This window comes from Pavona decussata, unplaced genomic scaffold, assembly GCF_977016875.1.
Source record: "Pavona decussata unplaced genomic scaffold, jaPavDecu1.1 SCAFFOLD_130, whole genome shotgun sequence".
Taxonomy (NCBI): Eukaryota; Metazoa; Cnidaria; class Anthozoa; order Scleractinia; family Agariciidae; genus Pavona; species Pavona decussata.
The window spans coordinates 177,466-195,573 of NW_028145544.1; the positions used below are offsets into that span (position 1 = coordinate 177,466).

An 18,108-nucleotide genomic window follows, 5' to 3' on the forward strand; every position below is an offset into this window, starting at 1 on the left:
GGTAAGTTTTACCATTTCTAAGCAAGTAAATGTATCATTGTTTTTGGCTTTGTCTCCTTGAAATGATGCCAAAAGTCTCACTGGCTTTTCGTTCATTGATTTACATCCACAAAATGCAACTTTAACTGACAGTTTTGAAGGTGGTAGGTGACGTTATTGTTGATTAAAAACAAGTGATAAACTGTGTTTGCAAGGACCACCGCGACAAAATGAAAGTACCGGATCCTGTAGTGGAGGATCTAATCAGCAAAAAAATTGTAAAGCAAATAATCTAAAAAAAGAGCAAGGCTGATTTCACGGTCAGGTAAGTATATTTTCCAATATTTCGAAAGGCACGGCCTTTCTTCTTTAGGGTATGTTTGAGACTGACCCTGTGGCAAGATGCATTACAATTCTAAACAGTTACAATAGATATGTGGAAAAAGGCTTAATTTGAAAATTGAAAATACAACTGGTAAATAGGTATAATCAAATTAGCTAACTTTACAACGTAGACCAAAAAAGCATACGTAACAATAACTTAGGAAGATGAAAAACGGGAAAAATGTTCATGTCTCATCTCTCCTATTAAGATCTAAGGGTTCAATAGTTTGACCTCTGTCGATGAGGTATGCCTCTAGCTTTGCATACACTGTTACGATTAGATTTCTCGAACTCATCAAATCGAATCGTGACAGTGTACGCAAAGCTAGAGGCACACCTCATCGACAGAGGTCAAACTATTGAACCCTTAGATCTTAATAGGAGAGATGAGACATGAACATTTTTCCCGTTTTCCATCTTCCTAAGTTATTGTTACGTATTTTGTTTTCATCTACCACGTTGAAACGTTAGCTTATTTGCTTATACCTATTTACCAGTTGTATTTTCAAATTTCAAATTGTAACGTTTTTGTTTATGTAACTTAAGCCTTTTTTCAGACATCTATTGTAACGGTTAAAAATTGTAACGTATCTTGCCACAGGGTCAGTCTCAAACATACCCTGAAGGCCGTGCCTTTCGAAAAATTGGAAAATATACTTCCCCGATCGTGAAATCAGCCTTGCTATTTTATTGTTAATGAGACAAAAAAGCTAATATTCTGTATTGTCAGAAAAAAGTGAAGATAGTATGTAAAAAGGAAAAAGTCAATAAAAAAATTACCAACAGTGCTGGACTGATTTTGGTTCTGGAATAAATCAACAACAAAATATATGCAAATCTCATCAAGATTAGTTATGTATGCTGACATCATGTAATAAATTATGCATACTTGACGTCAACGTCATTAATTATACGTGCATGACGTCATAATCAATTTGCATGTATTCATTGGCGTTAGATTCAGATTCAAAATCGGGTTTAAAATTGATTCCGATACTGAAACCGAATCTGATTCTGAGGATGCTTACAGGTATGCATACTTAGAATCAGATTCGGTTTCAGTATTGGAATCAATTTTGAATCTGAATCCGAGTCTAACGCCAATGAATATTAATGCATGTAAATTGATTATGACGTCATGCACGTATAATTGATGACGTTGACGTCAGGTATGCATCATTTATTACATGATGTCAGCATGCACAACTAATCTTGATGTATGGTACATTTTCTTAATTTTTTTAACTCTTTAATTTGACTTTTTTTTATATATTTTCACATTTATTTAAGACCTGACCCAAAGACAAAAAAGCAATGCAATTTTAATTGAGAGCAAAATTCATAACAATTTTCTTCAGACAAAATTCGACATTACACTTGTTCTTAGCCATTCAATAGACCTTTAGCACACAGCCGCCATGTTGAGTCTAAGGAGAATAAAAAGGTTTGTTTCTGCATGGCAAGCCTAACACTAAATTCAGGTCTGGCTGAGGATTGCCGCACAAAAACAAAATTTTTTAGACTCAACTTGGCTGTCGAGTGATAAAGGTCTATTACTAACAAAACATTCTAGATAAAAAATACTCCAAAAATTACAGTGTATAATATGAAGATGTAACATTAGTAAAAAATCAGTGTATAGATTTTGGATAAAAATTAGGCCAAAAAGTCGAGTCTGTAGTATTAAAATGAAAATTGGGCCAAAAAGCAGAAGGAATAGTATTAGGATAAAAAATAGTTCAAAAACTATTAGGATAGTGTATAGCATCAGGATGAAACACTTAAAACAAGAGGGTATAGTATTAGGATAAAAAATTAGACCAAAAACCAGTGTATAGTATTAGGATGGAAGTTAGGGCAACAATCAGAATTTTTAATCCTGATACTTTACACTGTTGTTTGGCCTTATCTTCATCCTAATACTGTACACTCTAGTTTTCAGCCTAATGTCTAACCAACTACTAAACACTCTAGTTTTCGGCCTAGTTTTCATCATAATACTATATCACAGTAGTTCTCGGGCTAATTGTCATCCTACTACTATATGCTATGGTTCTTACACTAACTTTCATCCTATTACTGTACACTCCGTTTTTCTGCCAAATTTCCATCCTAATACTATACACTCAGTTTCTTAGGCTTATTTTCACTGGTTTTTGGACCAATTTTCATCCTAAGACTACACACAAGACTATGGATTATGGCCTTATTGTCATCCTTGTACTATAGACTATGGATTTTGGCCAAATTTTCATCGTAACACTATAGACTATGAATTTTGGTCTAATTTCCATTGCAATGCTATAGACTATAGATTTTGGCCTAATTTTCATCTTAATACTATAGTTTATGGATTTTGGCCTACTTTTCATCCTAATGCTATAGACTATGGATTTTGGCCTAATTTTCATCTTTATTACACCCATTTTGAAATCACTGGTGATCCCTGCAATCTGATTGGCTCTCAACCGTGCGATTTATTCCCAAATTGCACCATATTTTGCTCTAAATCGCATCCTTTCCTTAGCCCATCAAAATGGAAATGAAGTGACAAAAATAGAATATTAATATTGACAATGATACTGTGATTTCAAAATAGATGTAATAAAGTGGTAATTGAACTTTGTCGTGCAATTTTGGTCTGAAATCATACTTGTGATTTCAAATCAAACTCGCACTGCGCGCTCATTCGATTTTGAAATCACGCGTATGATTTCAGACCAAATTGCACTCCACTCAGTTCAATTACCATTATTAATACTATAGACTATGGATTTTGGCTTAATTTTCATCCTAACACTATAGACTATAGACTTTGGCCCAATTTTCATCGTAATGCTATTGACTATGGATTTTGGTCTAACTTTCATCCTAATACTATAGACTATGGATTTTGGTTTTATTTTCATCCTAACACTAAAGACTATGGATTTTGGCCTAACTATCATCCTAATACTATTATAGACTATGGATTTTGGCTTAATTTTCATCATAACACTATAGACTATGGATTTTGGCCTACTTTTCACCCTAATGCTATAGAAATTAGACCAAAATTTATAGTCTGTAGTACTAGGATGAAAATTACGCCAAAATCGATAGTCCATAGTATTAGGATGAAAATTAGGCCAAAAACCATGAGTGTGTAGTATTGGCATGAAAATTAGGTCACAAATCAAGAGTGTAAAAAGTATTGGGATGAAAATAAGACCAAAAACCATAGTGTACAGTATGAGAATGAAAAATTTTAGGCCAAAATTCCGAGTGTATAGTTTTAGAGTGAAAGTTAGTCGAGCAACCATAGTGATATTTATTAGTATTAGGATGACAATTAGCCCAAAAGCTAGTGTGTATAGTATTGGGATGGAATTTAGACCCAAAACCAGAGTTTTTAGTATTAGCCAGGGGGAAAATTAGGCAAAAAACAGAGTTTACAGTATTACGATCAAAATTAGGCTGAAAACTAGCGTTTATAGCATTAGGATGGAAATAAGTCTGAAAACAAGAGTGTAAAGAATTAGGATGAAAATTAGGCAAAAAAAACCAGAGCGTGTATAGTATTAAGGTAAAAATTAGTCCAAAAAACAAACTTTATAGTATTAGAATGAAAATTGGACCAAAAACCAAAGTGAAAAGTATTAAGATGAAAATTAGGCCGAAAACTATAGTATGGTATCGAGATGAAAATTAGGCGAAAAACTAGAGAGTATAGTATTAGGGTGAAAATTAGGTCAAAACTCAAAAGTGTACAGTATTAGGATGAGAATTAGTCCAAGAGCCATAGTGTATAGTATTAGAATGAAATGAAACCAAAACGCATAGTGTACAGTATTAGGATGACGATTAGCCCAAAAAACTAGTATTAGGATGGAAATTAGACCAAAAAGTAGAGTGTTAAGTATTAGGGTGAAAATTAGGTCAAAACTCAAAGTGTACAGTATTAGGATGAAAGTTAGTCCAAGAGCCATAATGTATAGTATTAGGATGAAATGCAACCAAAACCCATAGTGTACAGTATTAGGATGAAAATTAGTCCAAGAGCCATAATGTATAGTATTAGGATGAAATGAAACCAAAACCCATAGTGTACAGTATTAAGATGACAATTAGCCCAAAAAATCTAGTATTAGGATGGAAATTAGGCCAAAAACAAGGTTTTTTAGTATTAGAATGAAAATTAGGCCAAAACCAGAGTGTATCATGTTAGGATAAAAATTAGACCAAAAACCAACGTATTTAATTAGGATTAAAGTTAGACCAAAGATTAGAGGATGCAGTGTATAATGCGCAGTTCCAGAAAATATCCATACCCCCCATGAAAGATTTTTTTATTTTAATCCCTCACCACCTCGGAATTTCCGTTCCAGAGGGTTTATGACGATGCCCCTCCCCCAACCCCTCCAGAATTTCCCGGTTTTTAAAACCCTTCTACCTAATCCCCTCGGAAGTTCAAAATCTATTACGATAAATTACGATCAATTCTATATTATTGAAGCAACTTTGCCTACTCTAGTTCTGCTATTTACAACACTTTGCTATTTTACCTGTTTATCCTTTTGCTAAAACTGTATGCGGAAAAAAATAGGAAAAAACTCTAAAATGGTCTATTTTTTACATCAATAAAACAGCTTAATTCTTTGTTGTTGCATAGTTTACGTTTATAACTTTGTCGAGCGCTTAAGAAAATATCTTTATCACGTTACAACTTTTCTTTTCCACCTAAAAACAATGGCCTTTGCAAATTCCATTTTCGTAATGACCTCCGCAGAAAAATGTTTGCTATTTAACGGCAAAGAAACTGCTATGAATATAAGTTGCACATTGAATATACGATGCTGGATTTTAATTTATCAAGTAGAATTTGAAGAACTTTGTTAACCCAGTCGAAAATTGGCTGCATGCACAACAATTGAAAGCCGCCTTTGTGAACAGTTTCAAAAGGTTCCCCTTTCAAAACTTCAAAATTAATTAGTCCGTGGATTCACGTCTCGGCACTTAATAGTTCTGTCACTCTGTACCGAGTTCGTGAATGAAATGAATTCGAGAAAGAAAAGAAGTTTGTGTTTTCCACATTTAATGTCAGGTTTTTATCAAATAAACGCCACTGTTTCACGTCCAACTGAATTGAATCTTGAGCAAAATTTGCATACATCGGGAAAGTTTTGCGTTCAGTGCCAGATCAAATTTCAACTGCAATGTTCATTAATATTCACTGGATGGAAATATCTCTGCAGAATCTTTTCCCTTTCTTCCAGAAATCTTTTTTGTGAAAGATTGCATTGAAGAAATTACACGTTTTGTGGCCGCGGTAAAATAATTTTCCATGGGAAATAAATTTATCGAACACGACAGCGCTGCATGCCCGTTGTACATTTCGTCGTGTCAGAAATAGATTTCAACCGCAAACTGTGGAACTACAAAAAGGCCATGCTGATCAGAATAGTTGCTTTGTTCAGAAACCTTTTTATCTCCTCATTTGATGCTACAATACGAGTAAAGATGGCTTTTGTTTATTTTCAAAACTTGAACTTCAAATGATTATGAAGTCACAGCCATGCACGGCATGATATGGGGCTGACTGATCGCGCCGCAAAGTCAAACTTCAAAGAAAAATACCTGTCACACGTTACTTTCGCTTATCAGAAGGATTAACCAGACAACACTTCTACCAGAATAATTCATCGTTTGCACTGCTTCTGTGCTGGATTATAATTATTTTTCCTCAGTGGTGACTGAAAATTCTTGTCAGCCAACTTTGTGCCTCGCTCACGAGATTTTTTTGTGAATTTCCTTGCCCTCTGGAGAAATTCGTCAAAGGAACACCTCCCAACCCCTCAGAAATTTCCGTCTATTAGCCCCCTCCCCCTCAGAACTTCCGTATGGATATTTTCTGGAACTGCACAATGTAAGGATGAATATTATGCCAAAACATAGAGTGTACAGTATTAGGTTAACCAGGAGGAACACTGGTCAGTATATAGAATTAGGAGAAAAATTAGGCCTAAAATTCGAGTATGTAATATAACAGCTGTATTATGAAAATCAGGCCAAAAATCAGAGTGTATAGTATCATGATAAAAAATAGTCCAAACCCCACAGTGTACAGTATTAAGGACGGTGCCTACTATTGTTACTGTACATACATTCTGCGCATCTCGAGATACTCAGGTTTCCTATGGGTGATGCCTTCTCATACAAAATTATTTTTGTGCGGTTTAAAACTATGTGGAGAAAGCAAAAATTAGCAAGTGCTTTCGGTATAGGTGAGAATAATGCAAAACTATTCAATTCTACCACAAAACGGAAAACAGCACATGGCAAATATAGGGTAAACACAGTCACATGATCATTTCTGCCATTTGCCATAAATGAAATTCTAAATCTCTCTAACTTCCTTGCCAATAATGCAAGTGATGAAGCCACAGAATGTCTTCATAAATGTCTTTTGTAATAACATTACCTTAGCCAACGAGGAAACCCTTTCCCAGACCTGGTGTCTGGCCAAACAAATTTTTTGACTTTTCTCTTACTTTGAGGTAGAATTTGGTATTTCCCTGACTTGATATCTAGAAATTCCCTGACTTTTCCCTGACTATGTCAATTCTGATTAGCATTGTTTGAAAATAAACTGCCAAATGCCCCATGGTGGAGTGAAACAAGCTCGCCAAATGCTCCACAGTGCAGTTAAAAAAGACATTGATTTGTTAGTTTCGGGGCTAACCTTTGTTCTAATGAAGCTTATTCAAGCCAAATTAAATCTCAAATTTAAATCCTATTTCTCAGTAATGCAGCAGTGGCCATTCATTCTGTGGAACTATCATCTCGTTTATCTTCCTTGGATGAAGTTAACCTCAAGAATTTCTATTGTCTCTGATAGTGAACTTATCACTGAAATGAAGCAACGGTACTGTGAGCAGCATATCACCAGGCTGTCAAATGCTCAGGGTATATAAATGAACAACCCCTGACAATGTTCTCAGTCCTCTTCCTTTGTGGCTTACAAAAAATTAAATACTGATTATGGTTTTTCTTCTATTGAGAAAATAACTAGATATCTTCCTCTCGGCTTCCTAGGAAGATTTTATGAACACAAAAGGGCATTTAATTTCAGTTTCAGTGCAGTTCTGACCAAAAACACTCAACATCTGACCATCAGCCCCTTTAACAGCGGCTTTCCACAAAAATCGACTACTCAATTAATTTTGGTGGACGAGTCAAAAAATCGATTTCACTCATACTTTGTTTACAGATAGGCTATAGTTCAAAAACACACTCTGTTGTCAGTTTCTGACCAATTATGTCTTTCTTTTGTGAATATACTGTACGTGAAAAAGAATTTGAGCTTAAAAGTCTTTTCTGGTTTTGCACGAATTATTAATTTTAAAAGTTTGACAGATTCACATATCAAACTAGAAAGAGTCACGAAAATTCAATAACATGTTTAGTTTCTGCAAGCATTGTTAATTTTTTAAAACCTTATAACATTAAGAATAACCTCAAGCCTAAAACAGAATTGGAATCATAGGATATAACTGATATTTCTTTGCAACCAAATTTTGGCTTTAAAATGTTGCTTACATGTAATTGTGTATCTGTTTTATTGGAACAATGAAAACAACCTTGTCCTTGAATGGCCCTCTTGCCATCAAATTTACAAAGGATTTGATGCTCATTTTGCAAAATTGACAACATGATATTAATCCTGATTGTCATACTAGAAGGCATTAAAAAGAGAAATATTTGTCCAAAGCAATTACAAAATCAGCAACCTAAAGGGGCAATGCAATACACTCAATTGCAAAAACGTTGACTCCTAAAAGGCATAAACCGTGAACGATGAGACCCAATGGCTTTATGGGTATAAGTGTACTAAATATATTTGCATAATATTCTATTCTCGTGCGACGGTTGATAACCAAAATTAATTGCACATGGTGAATCAAGTTGGCCAATAAGGGCTAATTTTTAAACACTATCCACAAATCCCTTGGGTCTCATCGTTCATGGTTTATGCTTTTTAGGTGTCAACGTTTTTGCAATCAAGTGTATACTCATTTTTGTCCTCCTCAGATATGGTAAATCAAGAAATTACAAGAATTTATTGTCTTGCTGATGAACTTATCATTGAAATGAAGCAACAGTATTGTAAGGTGAAAATCATGAGGCTGTTGAATGCCCGGGGATAGACTAGTTTAATGCCTGACCCCCGGGATCCATGGCAATGTTTAAAAATGCCCCACTAATGCGTGGGGGAGGGGAGGGGTCACTGCTGGAATTGACTGATGCATTAAGGTCATGTTCATACACTGTCATGAGCGGATTTTGATCCACTGTCAGTTTCTGTATTTTTTGCTGTTCCAGTAATTATGACACACAAATCATTAGTTGGGTTTTGAATTTCAGAGTTTGCATGTCATTGAAAGGCACAGTAACATTCATCCATTCTAACATTTTTTTCCACCTTAATACATGTACATTAAAACAGCTTAAGACAGCAAACTGAAGGTGGCTCACAAAGGTTTCCAGCACTTCCCTCAGTTATAATTTGATCACTCATTACTGCCACCTTTGATCAGAGGATACTATAATTTAATGTTACCAAACAAATGCCTTATAATTATTATTCAAGAAAAAGTTATTTTATTGTTTTGTTGACTTTATTGGTTACCATAGCAGCAATAAAACTTGGCTTCAAGTGAATATGACTAAAAACAGCTTGGTGACTCCTATTGTTTATTATGGAAATTATTTAAAAGGCATGCTCAGATACAGCTTCCCACGTAGTCATTTTTACTCCCACAATCACCATTGAGGTATTGTCTAATGATGCAAATGCAAAGGCCGCTTACATTTCCCGTGAGCTTTGCTCAGTCTTGAGAGATTTAAGAGCTGTGAAGTTGGATTTTTTTTTTTTTCACTTCTGGAATGGCTAGTCATGGCCGAAACACCAAAAAAATATCAAAAGTGAAAACAAGTGCTTCTTGTTTGATGTTTTTACACCGTTATTTGCTGGGAGATTCAAAATCTTCCGGAAAGAGTGGTCAATTTTCCTCGCCTGATCAAGTTGACAATCAGTGAAGATATCACCTCTTACAGTTGCAGAAGCTCTGGAGCAGATTTGTTTGTTTGTACGAAATGCTTCAAGAGACTTACTCCATTTAAGAAAGCAAAAAAGAATGTAGAAGATCTGCAGTATTTATCAGTCCATTAAACAGAGAGTTAAAGGACAAAGAGCCGATCAAGTGGGGTAAAATGTCATGCATATCCCCGAACAAATTGCAACAACAACACCAGTTTTAGCTGCAAAATCTTTAAAGTTTACCGACACATTGGGTTATATTTCTGTTTTCTCCACATTGACAAAATTGAAGGCAAAGCTTGATAAATGAGCGACTTTCCATAACCAGTCGGCAAATTGACAAAAATGTCACTATTCCCCCTCACATATTCTTTGAAAGCAGTCAGCTGAATAGAAATTTTGAATGTACTGAGCACACCGTGCTCAAAGCTCACTCAAGTTCTGTCTCCACCATGATGTTTTTCAACATTCCCGTGCGAGGCATAGTGAGGTCAAGGTCAACCTTCCAGATTTTAGAAGGTTCAATGTGATTGGCTTAGCGGAGGACAGAAATTTGGTGCTTGGTTGAGCAGGCGTTTGTGGAGAGGAGGTAATACGAGTCCCCTGAAAATTACTGCAAAGGAGGCTACAGTAGCTCAGGTACAGCTTTTTACAAAATACGAAAAAAACTTGTAAGAAGGATTCAAAATTAACCAACTTTAATTTATTGAAAATTTAAGACGCCTATGAACCCCTCCCAAATTATTTTATTTTATTCTATTTTTTTAACTTTGCAAAAAGTTCCATCTTGACATGCTGATTGCAATTTGATGGTAAAAAACTGGGGAGCAGTATCCTCGTTTTCAAGTTATAGGGCCATTAGTGCTATGGTAACCTACAAAGTCATGAAAACATTTTACAACTTGTTCACCAATAATTATGTGTTTGTTTAATAGCACTATTGTTGTATCAACTCATAAGAGTGGCAGTATTGATCCATCAAAGTATAAGTGCTGGAAGCTGTTGGCAAACTCTAGAGGCTACAAAAACCGTACTTTCACACTACAAACCTCTACAATCTCCAAGTGTAATGCCAATTGTTTCCAAATCCTTCCCTCCGATGTTTAAAGTAAAGTATGCAACTTCCACGTGTAACGGTTGCTCACTCCTCAAATACAAATTTGTCAACTTCAGTAAGTCAAAAAAGGTTGGCAAAATTTAGGGACTAAATATACATGTAATTCTATTCCTGTATCAACATTTTTTAAACATCCACACTGACCAACCTTTAAGAAAACAAAGTTTGCAAACCTAAGTTTTGTAGTGTGAAGGTGCTGCAATCCACTGTATGGAAAAAGATGGTGACTGGTACACTAACCCATAATTCTTAGCATACGAAAACTCTAAAAATGGTCATAAAAATGCACAGGAAAGATCTAAAAACTTCAAATCTAATGTAGACAAAGTTGTTAGCACAGGGACAAAATTCACAAAAAATAAGGCCTTCTATGTGCTTATTGGCTCGTGTTAGGTTTGCAAGGTATTGTGGTAAAATGTACAGCCACTATCTTTTTCCATACAGTGGATTAGGTCTGCACTACGCTACTGAGCCACTTTGGAATACCACATGTATGTACTGGTCTAAGATACCCCTTAACTACCTTGGACTGTTCACCTTGAAAAGAGATGTTTCCAACTGAGAGGGATGAAGATAAGGGCTCCCACAGTGGCCAGGACCAGTGACTGTCTGTCAAAGAGATCTCATAATACTCCTTAACTACTCTGATTGTAATTGATTCCAGAGGGAAGTAATCACTTCGAATCTGGTCCACATCTCAGATGTACATGTACAGCCCGGCTGTAAATACGATCTCTTTTGATCTTGATAATACATGTACCTAGAAAGTTGACAAGAGAAAAAGAATTTGCAAGGGATGTTAAAAATATTTATCATTTATGCACAAGTCAATCGAATGTTTAGTAAACAAAGGTTGTATATTTAGCACACGCTTGAGTTAAGGTTTAAAGAGGAAATGAGCTTCGATGATAAATTTAGTGATTGTCACAGGATAGTCAATCACACTGCTACCACATTCCATCAGGCCCCATCCCACCCTTTTCACAAAAAGGTTAATTGTTGCTTACGTCATGAAGCACTGTTCTTTGAGCTCAGTTGAAGGATGCTTAGAAACTTGAATTGATTGCTTCATTGAGGTGAGAAGAGAGATCTTGTTTCTCAGTGCTACCAACAACACCCCTATGGAAATTTGGTTATGCTGATGTAAGTTCTACCCTGAAGATCTGGGTAGGGTTTCTGGCCCCAGTTGTTAAAAGAGCAGGCCTAGGTAACTACTAGCCAGGACAAATCTCTATCCAGCCCAGAAAATTTATCCAATACAACACCTCAGGATTGTGATCTGAAACTTAAGCAGTTGTGAAAAGAAAGCCTGAGGCTTCAGTTGCATAAACAACTGCAAGGGTCTTTCTTCTATTTACAGTTAATCCGCATCATGCGTGACCAGTATTTCCAAGAATGAAATGAACATTCGAATTCCTCTTTGTAATGTCCCGCATATAAATGGATGTTGATCATTTCTCTGGAAATCTTTCCGAAAAAGATGCAATAACTGAAAACAATTATTTTGTTTTTTTAGACGAGCGGAGGCAAGCATGAGGTGAGCGCGGAGCGCAAATCACATGCAACCGCATGGGCGCCAAAAAAAATAAAACCTGACCGCACACGGTTGTTCATGGTGCTTGCAGTGTCGTTATTAACTGTATTGATTTGAATGATCACACAATGTTTTTGGTTACCATTTGATTTATGATGAGTGAAAAACAAGGAATTTTCACCAATAAACAAACTGCTATAACCATAGAATTTACTTTAACTGGATTAGGATTTAAACCAAATCTATAAGCAGACAAATATTAACTGCCTTTTTTCTTCCCAGGTGAAGAGGTAATGTTGAAAGAAGGATGACTGTTTAGTTCAAGATGAAAGCTCAGGAATCTGAAACATTTAGCTGCGATGTTTAACCACAGGAAAAGTTTAACGAAAAGTGAAAAATTCTGCCAAGGAAACTCAAAATTTGCATGCTAAGCAAAATGTTTCTCTGGTGCTGTTTATTATGCTGTAAAAGGTGGTTATAGCTTTTGAGTGCGTGGATGAAATCCTAAAGTGTGACCATTCAAATGAAAGCTACTGGGTAGCAGTTTCCTGTGGTGCTGTTTACTATGCTGTACAAGGTGGTTCTTAATATTGGGCAATAAAATTATTTTAGCTGTCCCATCGGCCTTGCATTTAATTCTAACTTTTCAAACTGTGAATGAAATTCTGAAGTGTGGCCATTCAAATGAAAGCTACTGAGCAGTACTTTCTTGTGGTGTTGTTTATTATGATATACAAGGTGGTTCTAACTTTGAGTCTGTGGTTGAAATCCTAAAGTGTGACCATTCAAATGAAAGCTACATACTAACCAGTAACTTTCCTGTGGTGCTGATAATTATGTCAACAGGGTGGTTCTAACTTCTGAGTCTGTGGATGAAATCCTAAAGTGCGACCATTCAAATAAAAGCTTCTCAAACTGGTACAGTGTGCCTTTTGATTCAACTGTGTGCAAAGGGCCTCTTATTTTCGAGTCAGCCAGACAATGAAATGCCTACGCAACTCCATTCAAATGAAAGCCGATGAGGAATACTTTGCTTTGATGCTGGTTGTTTTACTCATTATCAAAAGTAGCGATTCTAATTACTTGAATGAGCATTGAGCAAAGAGAATCAGCAGGACAAGAGATCTGTTTAAATATTGATTATTTCTTCCGTGAACTCAAAACTTAAGTGCAACTTGAATCAATCTTGTTCTACTTTGTTCTCCTGGAGTGCTGTTTATTATGCGGTGCAAGGTGGTTCTTTTGAGTCTGTGGATGAAATCCAAAAGTGTGACCATCAATGAAAGCTACTGAGCAATACTTTCCTGTGGTGCTGTTTATTATGCTGTACAAGGTGGTTCTAACTTTTGAGTCTGTGGATGAAATCCAAAAGTATGACCATTCAAATGAAAGCTACCAAGCAGTACTTTCCTCCGGTACTGTTTATTATGCTGTACAAGGTGGTTCTGACTTTGGAGTCTGTCATGAAATCCTACAGTGTGACCATTCAAATGAAAGTTACCGAAAAGTACCTTCCTCTGGCGCTGATAATTATGTTGTACAATGTACTAGATTTTGAGTCACTGTCTGTGGATGAAATCCTAAAGTGTGACCATTCAAATGAAAGCTTCCAAGCAGTACTTTCCTGTGGTGCTGTTTATTATGTTGTACAAGGTGGTTCCACCTTTTGAGTCTGTGGATGAAATCCAAAAGTGTGACCATTTAAATGAAAGCTACTGGATAGCACTTTCCTGCGGTACTGTTTATTATGCTGTACTTATGCTGTACTTATCCATAAATGTAAAGTTGTAACACGAGCGCAAATACAGTAATAACAAAGTGGAAGAATCATATCACTTCATTTCCAGAAAAAAGTTCCTATTTACTGAAAATCATCTAAAGGATTTGGAAGTTTAGTGAAGTTTGCCCGGTATCATGCGAAATGCGAAAAGCATCTGAAAGGAGCCATAAATTCATTAGAAGACAAGGGAAAATTTCATAAAATAATGATTCTAAAAATGCAGGAAAATTTTTCAAAATAAAATTTACTAACTCAAGAGCAACAGCTCTTAGTATATAAGGCCTCATCAGTTGTAACACGAGTGCAAATTATGACAAAGATTTCCAAAGTTTACCAAAGATTCCCATTTCCAGGAATAAAAACGACATGTTTACTGAAAATCATCTGAAAGATTCAGAGTTTTACAGAAATTAACCTTGGATGACCGAAAAAATCATGTCACCAATTTCTCCTTACTATATCACTACTTGTTCAAACATTTTGAAACAACCACCAACGATAGAATTACTTGGGACCTAATCATGAATCAGACTCGTACCCAGTCGCTATTTGTAAACGTGTTTTGTGGGGTGAGAAGATTGGATAGGAGAATGAATTGAGGCGCGCGGGGTGTCATGGGAAGAGGCAAAGGCGAAGAGCAACAGCTCTTAGTATATATAGCCTCATCAGTTGTAACACGAGTGCAAATTATGACAAAGATTTCCAAAGTTTACCAAAGATTCCCATTTCCAGGAATAAAAACGACACGTTTACTGAAAATCACCCGAAAGATTCCGAGTTTTACAGGAGTAACCGAAGATAACCGGAAAAATCATGTCATCAATTTCTCCTTACTATATCACTACTTGTTCAAACATTTTGAAACCACCACCAAAGATAGAATTACTTGGGACCTAATCATGAATCAGACTCATACCCAGTCGCTATTTACGTGTTTTGTGGGGTGAGAAGATTGAATAGGAGAATGAATTGAGGCGCGCGGGGTGTCATGGGAAGAGGCGAAGGAAAAATAGCAACTGGCAGATTTCGTTTGACAGATCCGTGCAATCGTGCGTGGAACTGTGCAGTGCTCTTTTTCAGGAAAACGGAGTAATTTTAGACAAATTCACTGCGGGTTCTAGTTAGGTATTAACGAGCTAAGACATTCGTCCGATGAGTGATTTCTTTTTTGTTTGGTTGTAATGTTGTGCTGCCATTATGGTTTCTTCGCGAGAACATTCGCGGAAGACGATGTGGGTGATTTGGACAGTTCTTTCAGTGAAATGTGGATCGAAGGTTAGTATCACAGTCATATTTCGTCTTTCCGGAAATTTTCCCGCAAAGAAGCCATTACGGCAGCACGACATTACAAGTCAACAAAAAATAAATCACTCTTCAGACAAATGCCTTATTGGATCACAATCTGCCAGTCGCTATTTTTCCTTCGCCTCTTCCCATGGCACCCCATGCGCCTCAATCCATCCTCGTATCCAATCTTCTCACCCCACAAAACACGTAAATAGCGACTGCATGGGTACGAGTCTGATCATGAATGGAATAAAACTCGAGCACAATGAAGATTAAATTTGATTCTTATGTGCAATTTATATGTTGCCGGACTGAAGCGAAAAAGTAGCTCACGACAAGTAACTTCACAAAAAGTAAATAAATGTAAGCTTAAATTACTCACCATTAATAACGTTCCAACTTCATGTTCTTCCTTTGCTTTTCTCAGGAATCCACCACTTGCATTCCATCCATGTCCTAATATAATTAAATTTAAAGCACTTTTTAGCAAAATTGAAAAAATTGTTACAATCTTCTGACCAGTTGTTTTAAAACTGGAGTAAGAAATCCAAATGGGAAAGATTTCGCCTTGGGAGATCTAATCAAAAAATTATGCTCGTATCAAATCAATGCTAATTATGCAAAAATGATTGCGAGAAAAATTGCAGTTTTAAGCCAACTGTGAGTGTCAACAACGCCATCAAAACTCATTTACCATGGGATTTCTTTTGATAAACTTCAAGCCCTATGTTTTAGCATAAACCACAGTAAAATTCAAGTCAATCTGTTGTAGCGGCCCGGGTGAAACTTTCGATTGTTTATACGGTACTTTTTGACTCACGAAAACCACGTCTTTTTGAAACATCTACCAGAAATTTAGAGTTTATTGTAAAAGCCTGAACATCTCCTTGAGATACAAAGGGATATCATACTTAAAGATAATAAAATCAGAAAGATTAAATACAGCTTATTCGATTTTCTAGAGATCGACAAACTTGCATAATTTTAAGCTATCAAATTAGCATATTTACCCTCTCTTGCAAAAATGTCAATTTCTCCCCAACGAAAAAATATTTCAAAACAAACTGCACAGGGGTTCTTCTAACATGATAGGGTATCAAACTTGAAAGTATGTGCGAAATCGATTTTTTGACCGTTGCCACAAATATTTGATGTTGTCTGTTTTTTTACTGATATTGGCTCTTAAATACTTTTTTTGTTTAGATAAATTTGATACCAGCAGCCTCACACATTTTAGATTTACATGAATGCCTAGGTCTAAAAGGAGAAAAGATGAGCTTTTTTAAACCATTTTTTTTTGTTAGCTGTCATGTCTTCTGTTGTAAATTCAGTAAATAAATATAAATGTGCAACAGCTAAAATGTAATTAAGCAATTGAAAAACAAGTTTCTTCCATGACAGATTCAAGCAAATAAGCTTCAGCAAAACTGGTGCAAATTGTTACTCACATTATAATCTCCATTTTATTTTTTTCTCTTCTGGTACCCCTTTACCAATGTTTTCTGGTAAAAAGTGTATTTCCTTGGTTTCCCTTTTCAAGCCGTTGGTCTTGTTGATCCCTCTCACCCTTTTTACTCCTTTTCCTTCCTTGCTGTTATTTTACTAGTTTTTATGTAAATGTTTAAGAGTTTTTAAAAGATCTGGAAAGAAGCAGACTAGCAACATTTTTATAAAAATAACGACACATTTGAGTTTACAAGATATGTTTCGGTCGTGCAACAACCATCTTCAGTTGAGAGTAGAATTAATTTGAAGTCACATTTGAATTTATAATGTAATGCTGAACAAAGATAAATAACAAACGTGCAATAAATTAGGAATCTAACAAAATAGCCAAAGGTAACAAAAGAGTGTACAATAGAACATGTTGATTAGAACGAGAGAGATAAATTAACATGGTATAGTTGCTTGTTTAAAGAAGGTTGCTCCTAGGAGATGTGTAACGCTTCTTTTATCTTGACCTGGAATTTTGTGGTCGCATGGTCTATAACTTTAAAACATTAAGCTTATCTTTTTGGCTAATCTTTTCATGGGTCACCATGAAAGGATTTGGTTGGAAAACTATAAGGCCTCCAGTATTTTATTTTACCGATGCCATGTTGACGATACTTTTTGTCTGTTTGACACTGAACATGACGTTACTTTGTTTTTTGACTGCATCAACGACAGACATCCCAGCAAACGTTTCACCCCTTTCTAGATGTTCTGATTGATAACAGTCAACCTCTATCTCCTATTACCAGGGTCTATCGCAAGAAAACTTTCACCGGTCTATTAACTAATTATCTTAGTTTTACCCCATTCTATTACAAACTTGGCTTAATCAGGACCCTAGTCAACAGAACATACAAGTTCAACAACACGTGGGTAGGCTTTCATGAGGAAATCAAGAAATTGCTATTAATTTTACGTAAAAACCGGCGTTTCCCCAGTCATATCAATATCTTTTCCCCAATCAATTGTAGTGTTTTTGTATTTCTTTTTTTCTCTCCTTCTCTGCTGTAGGTTTTCACTGTAAGTTGTAAAAGTAGAATGAAGAATTAAACAAGGAGATATACATTTAAAAATCACGTTTGAATCAGTGGGCGATTTAATTCTAAAGTGTGGTCATTCCCAATGAAAGCTACTAAGCCGTGCTTTCCTGTGGTGCTGTTTATTATACTGTAGAAGGTGCTTCTAGCTTTTAAGTCTGAGTGTAAAATCCTCAAGTGTGGCCATTCAAATGAGAGCTACAAGACCGTTCTTTCCTGGTTCTAACAACACGGTAATCAGAATGCACTGAAAATCTTAAGGTGAAATCATTTTACTCCAAATCAGCATGACGAAACATTGCATTTTTTCTCTGGAAGTTAAACTTTTTCCTCACTAAACATTGTAAAATGAAAGAAAAACTCATCAACGGAATAAAAGGATTGGTTGTTCTCCAAAGAAGCGGGTATTCATGTGAT

At 35.9% G+C, this 18,108-nt stretch overlaps 2 long non-coding RNA genes across 5 annotated transcripts in view; one reads left to right on the forward strand and one right to left on the reverse strand.

The window, feature by feature from the left end:
- Positions 1-1,542: 1,542 nt before the first annotated feature.
- Positions 1,543-6,626, forward strand: LOC146468445 (uncharacterized). The gene is made up of 2 exons (XR_014867462.1): positions 1,543-4,653; positions 6,274-6,626. It is a non-coding gene; the product is annotated as an uncharacterized LOC146468445 (long non-coding RNA).
- Positions 6,627-6,628: 2 nt separating this feature from the next.
- Positions 6,629-18,108, reverse strand: part of LOC146468446 (uncharacterized) — a 29,195-nt gene continuing 17,715 nt past the window's right edge. For 3 of the 4 annotated variants that reach the window (XR_014867460.1, XR_014867459.1, XR_014867458.1), the window contains 2 exons: positions 15,543-15,616; positions 6,629-11,319 (listed from right to left, as the gene is read on the reverse strand). This is a non-coding gene — a long non-coding RNA (uncharacterized LOC146468446). The remainder of the gene's footprint in view (positions 11,320-15,542; positions 15,617-18,108) is intronic. The other variant, XR_014867461.1, reaches the window with a different exon arrangement.